Below are 8,972 nucleotides of genomic sequence, written 5' to 3'. Positions count from 1 at the left end.
ATACATACATACACACACACACACACACGTATGTATGTATGTATGCATGCATGCATGCATGCATACACACACACACACACACAGTACAGACCAAAAGTTTGGACACACCTTCTCATTTAAAGATTTTTCTGTATTTTCATGACTACGAAAATTGTACATTCACACTGAAGGCATCAAAACTATGAATTAACACATGTGGAATTATATACTTAACAAAAAAGTGTGAAACAACTGAAAATATGTCTTATATTCTAGGTTCTTCAAAGTGGCCACCTTTTGCTTTGATGACTGCTTTGCACACTCTTCCCATGCTCTTGATGAGCTTCAAGGAGGTAGTCACCGGAAATGGTTTTCACTTCACAGGTGTGCCCTGTCAGGTTTAATAAGTGGGATTTCTTGCCTTATAAATGGGGTTGGGGCCATCAGTTGTGTTGTGCAGAAGCCAGGTGGATACACAGCTGATAGTCCTACTGAATAGATTGTTAGAATTTGTATTATGGCAAGAAAAAAGCAGCTAAGCAAAGAAAAACGAGTGGCCATCATTACTTTAAGAAATGAAGGTCAGTCAGTCCGAAAAATTGGGCAAGCTTTGAAAGTGTCCCCAAGTGCAGTTGCAAAAACCATCAAGCGCTACAAAGAAACTGGCTCACATGAGGACCGCCCCAGGAAAGGAAGACCAAGAGTCACCTCTGCTTCTGAGGATCAGTTTATCCGAGTCACCAGCCTCAGAAATCGCAGGTTAACAGCAGCTCAGAATAGAGATCAGGTCAATGTCACACAGAGTTCTAGCAGCAGGCACATCTCTACAACAACTGTTAAGAGGAGACTTTGTGCAGCTGGCCTTCATGGTAAAATAGCTGTTAGGAAACCACTGCTAAGGACAGGCAACATGCAGAAGAGACTTGTTTGGGCTAAAGAACATAAGGAATGGACATTAGACCAGTGGAAATCTGTGCTTTGGTCTGATGAGTCCAAATTTGAGATCTTTGGTTCCAACCACCGTGACTGTGTGACGCAGAAAAGGTGAACGGATGGACTCTACATGCCTGGTTCCCACCGGAGGAGGAGGTGTGATGGTGTGGGGGTGCTTTTCTGGTGACACTGTTGGGGATTTATTCAAAATTGAAGGCATACTGAACCAGCATGGCTACCACAGTGTAATGCACACGCCCGGACTGACTGGCGTGTGCGTGTTTAGTGGTTCCACTGTGCCATGAACCGGAGAGTGCCTGGAGGGGCGTAACTAAGTATCTGCCCGATCCGACCAAGGTCGCACAACAGCATACGACGCCAGTGCACCAGGGAGGAACCGAGCAGAGGGACCAGGGTCTACTCCAGGTCAGACTCCGGACACGGCTGTTGACCCACACCGGGGAATACAGGAACAGGCAGGCTGGGTAAGGTCCAGTACAGACTGGGAGGCAAAATTCAGAGCCGCAGATGCGGTCAACAAACAGAGTAAAGCGAAACCACAGGTGCGGTAGACAAGGCAGAGTAGAGCGAAACCGCAGACGCGGTAGACAAGGCCGAGCAGAGCGAAACCGCAGACGCGGTGGACAGGGCCGAGCAAAGCGAAACCGCAGACGCGGTGGACAGGGCCGAGCAAAGCGAAACCGCAGACGCGGTGGACAGGGCCGAGCAAAGCGAAACCGCAGACGCGGTGGACAGGGCCGAGCAAAGCGAAACCGCAGACGCGGTGGACAGGGCCGAGCAAAGCGAAACCGCAGACGCGGTGGACAGGGCCGAGCAAAGCGAAACCGCAGACGCGGTGGACAGGGCCGAGCAAAGCGAAACCGCAGACGCGGTGGACAGGGCCGAGCAAAGCGAAACCGCAGACGCGGTGGACAGGGCCGAGCAAAGCGAAACCGCAGCCGCGGTGGACAGGGCTGAGCAAAGCAAAACCGCAGCCGCGGTGGACAGGGCTGAGCAGAGCGGACAGGGCTCTGTTCACACGGAACAGACTGGAAGGGAAAGGCAGAGCCAGATACCCACAGGGTACTTGCAGTGAAGTAGCGAGTGGACCACAAACTCACAAACGGAAGTACAGTGACAACGAACAGGAGTAGGTACGAGTTCAGACTCTGCAGAAAATGGAAAGGTACGGACAGAGAAAAACAGGAAACAGGCTAGAAGAGTATTCAGACAAAAACAGAAACAGTAGCAAGATACAGGAGCGGGTCTAGGTATGCAGCCCCTAGAAGGCGGGAGGAACAGGCTAGGAGCGTGTTCAGACAGGCCTGGAAATACAGCCTCCAGGAAAGGCAGGCAAGCAAACACAGAAAGGGACCTGGCACATTCAGAGTGAAAGAGCACACAGAATGAAACACAATGCTCAGGCAGGGATTCATTGGAGCAGCTAGGTTAAATACCAGGTGACAGACAGCAATAGGCTGAGGACGCACAAGGGGTGTGCCCGCAGCAGGTACAAGAAACAGGAAGTGATCGGGCGCCGCCCTTAAGCAGCAGAAACAGAGGCAAGCAGACAGCATGGAGGGAAGCCAGGCTAGCAGACTGGACTGGAGATCAAGTGCGCGCTCTTGCACAGTGGGAGATGGACCACTATGCAAGGACGCCGCCAGGTATGTTACACACAGCATCTTGCAGCGGCATGCTATTCCATCCGGTTTGCGTTTAGTTGGGCCATCATTTATTTTTCAACAGGACAATGACCCCAAACACACCTCCAGGCTGTGTAAGGGCTATTTGACCAAGCAGGAGAGTGATGGGGTGCTACGCCAGATGACCTGGCCTCCACAGTCACCAGACCTGAACCCAATCGAGATGGTTTGGGGTGAGCTTGACCGCAGAGTGAAGGCAAAAGTGCCAACAAGTGCTAAGCATCTCTGGGAACTCCTTCAAGATTGTTGGAAGACCATTTCTGGTGACTACCTCTTGAAGCTCATCAAGAGAATGCCAAGAGTGTGCAAAGCAGTCATCAAAGCAAAAGGTGGCTACTTTGAAGAACCTAGAATATAAGACATATTTTCAGTTGTTTCACACTTTTTTGTTAAGTATATAATTCCACATGTGTTAATTCATAGTTTTGATGCCTTCAGTGTGAATGTACAATTTTCAAAGTCATGAAAATACAGAAAAAACTTTAAATGAGAAGGTGTGTCCAAACTCTTGGTCTGTACTGATTATATATATATATATGCTATTGAGCCCGTTCTACGCCCGGGTGGCGAGCATTTTTATTGATATATGGTCTCCCATGCTGGTATGTGCTGACCTCATCCTGGTATTTGTGCTCCCCAATCCTGTTTCCCCATCCTGTTATGTGCTGCCCTCATCTCTATCCTGGTACGCATGGCACCCCTCATCCCTATCCTGGTATACATGGCCCCTCATTCGAATCCTGGTATGCAAGGACCCCCCAGATCCCTATCCTGGTATGCATGGTACCACTCATCCCCCCAAGCCTGGTATGCATGGTACCCCTCATCCCCCCCAAGCCTGGTATGCATGGAACCCCTCATCCACCCAAGCCTGGTATGCATGGTACCGCTCACCCCTCAATCCTGGTATGCATGGCACCCCTCTTCCCCCAATCCTGGTATGCATGGCACCCCCAATCCCCAAATCCTGGTATGTATGGTACCCAATCCCTCAGCCTGGTATGCATGGTACCCCTCATCCCCAAATCCTGGTATGCATGGTACCGCTCACCCCTCAATCCTGGTATGCATGGCACCCCTCTTCCCCCAATCCTGGTATGCATGGCACCCCCAATCCCCAAATCCTGGTATGTATGGTACCCAATCCCTCATCCTGGTATGCATGGCTTTCTCATCCCCAATCCTGGTATGTATGACCCCCTCATCCCTATCCTGGTATGTATGACCCCCTCATCCCTATCCTGGTATGCATGGTCCCCTCACCCCCCCAATCCTGGTATGTGTTCCCCCCTAATCCCTCAATCCTGGTATGTGTGGCCTCCTCATCCCCCAATCCTGGTATGTGTGGCCCCCTCATCCCCCAATCCTGGTATGTGTGGCCCCCTCATCCCCCAATCCTGGTATGTGTGGCCCCCTCATCCCCCAATCCTGGTATGTGTGGCCCCCTCATCCCCAAATCCTGGTATGCATGGTACCGCTCACCCCTCAATCCTGGTATGCATGGCACCCCTCTTCCCCCAATCCTGGTATGCATGGCACCCCCAATCCCCAAATCCTGGTATGTATGGTACCCAATCCCTCATCCTGGTATGCATGGCTTTCTCATCCCCAATCCTGGTATGTATGACCCCCTCATCCCTATCCTGGTATGTATGACCCCCTCATCCCTATCCTGGTATGCATGGTCCCCTCACCCCCCCAATCCTGGTATGTGTTCCCCCCTAATCCCTCAATCCTGGTATGTGTGGTCTCCTCATCCCCCAATCCTGGTATGTGTGGCCCCCTCATCCCCCAATCCTGGTATGTGTGGCCCCCTCATCCCCCAATCCTGGTATGTGTGGCACCCCTCATCCCCCAATCCTGGTATGTATGGCACCCCTCATCCCCCAATCCTGGTATGTATGGCACCCCTCATCGCTTTCACGCTGCACACATACAAAAAAAATAAACACTTATACTGACCTTTCTTCGCTGTGCTCCAGCGCTGCCGTGTCCTGTTCTGCCGGAGGCAAGGGGAGGAGTGCGGCGCCGGAGCACCGTGCTGTCCGGCGCCATTTTGCTGAAGACACACTGCAAATGTGTCTTCAGTAAAATGCGCTGGATAGCGCTATGTGCATGCGCCGATTCCAACGCCTTCACTCCGCCCCCGGTCTCAGGCTAGAAGAGAGGCGCCGCGGCAATGCTCCTCCCGGTCAAGTAAGTATGCAAGTATGGCGCTGGAGATCGCGGTATGCGTTCAGTGTCTACGCATACCGCGATTTCCGGCGCCATACACTCCTGTAATGGCTCCATGCGTTCTTCTGTCTGGTGCCAGACTGCGCGTCGCGCATGCGCAGTCTATAGAGGCTTCAGACAGAGGGATGCTTGGCCGATTATAATATAAGTATAATATATACACACTACCGTTCAAAAGTTTGGGGTCACCCAGACAATTTTGTGTTTTCCATGAAAACTCATACTTTTATTTATCAAATGAGTTGCAAAATGAATAGAAAATTTAGTGCAGACATTGACAAGGTTTGAAATAATGATTTTTATTTGAAAGAATAATTTTCTCCTTCAAACTTTGCTTTCCTCAAAGAATGCTCCCTTTGCAGCAATTACAGCATTGCAGACCTTTGGCATTCTACCTGTTAATTTGCTGAGGTAATCTTGAGAAATTTCACCCCATGCTGCCTGAAGCCCCTCCCACAAGTTGGATTGGCTTGATGGGCACTTTTTGCGTACCATACGGTCAAGCTGCTCTCACAACAGCTCAATGGGGTTGAGATCTGGTGACTGCGCTGGCCACTCCATTACAGATAGAATACCAGCTGCCTGCTTCTTCCCTAAATAGTTCATGCATAATTTGGAGGTGTGCTTTGGGTCATTGTCCTGTTGTAGGATGAAATTGGCTCCAATCAAGTGATGTCCACAGGGTATGGCATGGCGCTGCAAAATGGAGTGATAGCCTTCCTTATTCAAAATCCCATTTACCTTGTACAAATCTCCCACTTTACCAGCACTAACCCCAGACCATCACATTAGCTCCACCATGCTTGACAGATGGCATCAGGCACTCTTCCAGCATCTTTTCAGTTGTTCTGCGTCTCACAAATGTTCTTCTGTATAATCCAAACACCTCAAACTTGGATTCGTCTGCCCATAAAACTTTTTTCCAATCTTCCGCTGTCCAATGTCTGTGTTCTTTTGCCCATATTAATCTTTTCCTTTTATTAGCTAGTCTCAGATATGGCTTTTTCTTTGCCACTTTGCCCTGAAGGCCAGCATCCCGGAGTCGCCTCTTCACTGTAGACGTTGACACTGTCATTTTGCATATACTATTTAATGAAGCTGCCAGTTGAGGAGCTGTGAGGCGTCTATTTCTCAAACTAGAGACTCTAATCTACTTGTCTTGTTGCTCAGTTGTGCAGCGGGGCCTCCCACTTCTCTTTCTACTCTGGTTAGAGCCTGTTTGTGCTCTCCTCTGAAGGGAGTAGTACACACCGTTGTAGGAAATCTTCAGTTTCTTGGCAATTTCTCGCATGGAATAGCCTTCATTTCTAAGAACAAGAATAGACTGTCGAGTTTCACATGAAAGTTCTCTTTTTCTGGCCATTTTGAGAGTTTCATTGAACAAACAAATGTAATGCTCCAGATTCTCAACTAGCTCAAAGGAAGGTCAAGTTTATAGCTTCTCAAATCAGCCAAGCTGTTTTCAGCTGGGCTAACATACTTGTGCAAGGGTTTTCTAAACATCCATTAGCCTTCTTACACAGTTAGCAAACACAATGTACCATTAAAACACTGGAGTGGTGGTTGTTGGAAATGGGCCTCTATACACCTATGTAGATATTGCAATAAAAACAAGACGTTTGCAGCTAGAATAGTCATTTACCACATTAACAATGTATAGAGTGTATTTCTGATTCATTTAATATTAGCTTCATTGAAAAAAATGTGCTTTTCTTTCAAAAATAATGAAATTTCTATATGATCCCAAACTTCTGAATGGTAGTTATATTATACATAGTTACATAGATACATAGTTTATAAGGCCGAAAAAAGACAAGCGTCCATCCAGTTCAGCCTATTTCTTGTGCACTGCAGCTATTCCGCAGCGTTGATTCAGGGGAAGGCAAAAAAAAAAAAAAAAACATGCGGTATAGGCCAATTTACATCATTGAGGAAAAATTCACTTCCCGACACCAATCTGGCAGTCAGATTAAATCCTTGGATTAATTAACTAAGCATAAGATGTCATTTTATTGTTCTCAAGAAAGGCGTCCAGGCCTCTCTTGAACTCATTAAGTGAGTTGGACATCACCACTTCCTCTCCCAGAGTTCCAGAGTCTCACGGCTCTGACCGTAAAGAATCCCCTTCTATGCTGGTGCAGGAACCTCCTTTCCTCCAGACGCATAGTGTGCCCCCTCGTCTTTGTCACCATCCTTGGTATAAACAGGTCATGGGAGAGATCTCTGTACTGCCCCTGATGTATTCATACATGTTTAGGAGGTCTCCCCTAAGCCTTCTCTTTTCCAACGTAAATAGGCCTAATTTTGACAACCTCTCTGGGTATTCTAGTCCCTCCATTCCCTTTATTACCTTAGTCGCCCTCCTTTGTACCCTCTCTAGCTCCAATATGTCTTTCCTGAGCACCGGAGACCAGAACTGTGCACAATATTCTAAGTGCGGCCTTACCAGCGCTTTATACAGAGGAAGAACAATGTTCTCATCATATGCCCCTATTCCTCTTCTGATGCATGCCATGACTATTTGCCTTCGCAGCTGCTGCCTGACACTGGGCACTCCAATTTAATTTGCTATTAACCAAGACGCCCAGGTCCTTCTCCATGTCAGATTTTCCCAACGGTTTCCCATTTAATATGTATGGGTGACTGCTGTTTTTCTTTCCCATGTGCATGACCTTACATTTATTGGCCTTGAACCGGATTTGCCACTTTTTGGCCCAACTCCCCAATTTATCTAAATCCTCCTGTAGCTGTGCCCTATCCTCATCTGTATTAACTACTTTACAAAGTTTAGTATCATCTGCAAATATTGCTATTTTACTATGCAACCCTTCCACTAGATTATTAATAAATATATTAAATAATATAGGGCCCAAGACAGACCCTTGAGGCACCCCGCTAGTTACCCTGACACACCCTGAGCTTACTCCATTGATAACCACCCTCTGCTTTCTAATATATATATATATAGTACAGACCAAAAGTTTGGACACACCTATTCATTCAAAGATTTCTCTGTATTTTCATGACTTTGAAAATTGTACATTCAGACTGAAGGCATCAAAACTATGAATTAACACATGTGGAATTATATACTTAACAAAAAAGTGTGAAACAACTGAAAATATGTCTTATATTCTAGGTTCTTCAAAGTAGCCACCTTTTGCTTTGATGACTGCTAATCGATAATACTCAGTTTCTTCCTGAAAATGATTGCAATCACAAATGCTTTGGTATTATTATCTTCATTTAATTTGTCTTCAATGAAAAAACACAAAAAGAATTGTCCTAAAGCCAAATTGGATATAATTCCACACCAAACCTAAAAATGGAGGTGGACAAAAGTATTGGCACTGTTTAAAAAATCATGTGATGCTTCTCTAATTCGTGTAATTAACAGCACCTGTAACTTACCTGTGGCACCTAACAGGTGTTGGCAATAACTAAAATCACACTTGCAGCCAGTTAACATGGATTAAAGTTGACTCAACCTCTGTCCTGTGTCCTTGTGTGTAACATATTGAGCATGGAGAAAAGAAAGAAGACCAAAGAACTGTCTGAGGACTTGAGAAACCAAATTGTGAGGAAGCATGAGCAATCTCAAGGCTACAAGTCCATCTCCAAAGACATGAATGTTCCTGTGTCTTCCGTGCGCAGTGTCATCAAGAAGTTTAAAGCCCATGGCACTGTGGCTAACCTCCCTCGATGTGGACAGAAAAGAAAAATTGACAAGAGATTTCAATGCAAGATTGTGCGGATGGTGGATAAAGAACCTCGACTAACATCCAAACAAGTTCAAGCTGCCCTGCAGTCCGAGGGTACAACAGTGTCAACCCGTACTATCCGTCGGCGTCTGAATGAAAAGGGACTGTATGGTAGGATACCCAGGAAGACCCCACTTCTTACCCCGAGACATAAAAAAGCCAGGCTGGAGTTAGCCAAAACTTACCTGAGAAAGCCTAAAACGTTTTGGAAGAATGTTATCTGGTCAGATGAGACAAAAGTAGAGCTTTTTGGGAAAAAGCATCAACATAGAGTGTACAGGGAAAAAAAAGAAGCATTCAAAGAAAAGAACACGGTCCCTACAGTCAAACATGGCGGAGGTTCCCTGATGTTTTGGGG

General features: G+C 46.9%; 1 long non-coding RNA gene across 1 annotated transcript in view; it reads right to left on the bottom strand.

The window, feature by feature from the left end:
* Positions 1-5,112: 5,112 nt before the first annotated feature.
* Positions 5,113-8,972, bottom strand: part of LOC141258144 (uncharacterized) — a 41,824-nt gene continuing 37,964 nt past the window's right edge. Inside the window, exon 3 of the long non-coding RNA XR_012318209.1 lies at positions 5,113-6,160. This is a non-coding gene — a long non-coding RNA (uncharacterized lncRNA). The remainder of the gene's footprint in view (positions 6,161-8,972) is intronic.

Source organism: Phyllobates terribilis, unplaced genomic scaffold (genome assembly GCF_046119375.1).
Source record: "Phyllobates terribilis strain yellow unplaced genomic scaffold, ASM4611937v1 Scaffold_3__8_contigs__length_932513732, whole genome shotgun sequence".
Lineage (NCBI taxonomy): Eukaryota > Metazoa > Chordata > Amphibia > Anura > Dendrobatidae > Phyllobates > Phyllobates terribilis.
Note: the sequence above shows the minus strand (reverse complement) of the source record. Positions and strands in the feature narration are given on the sequence as shown.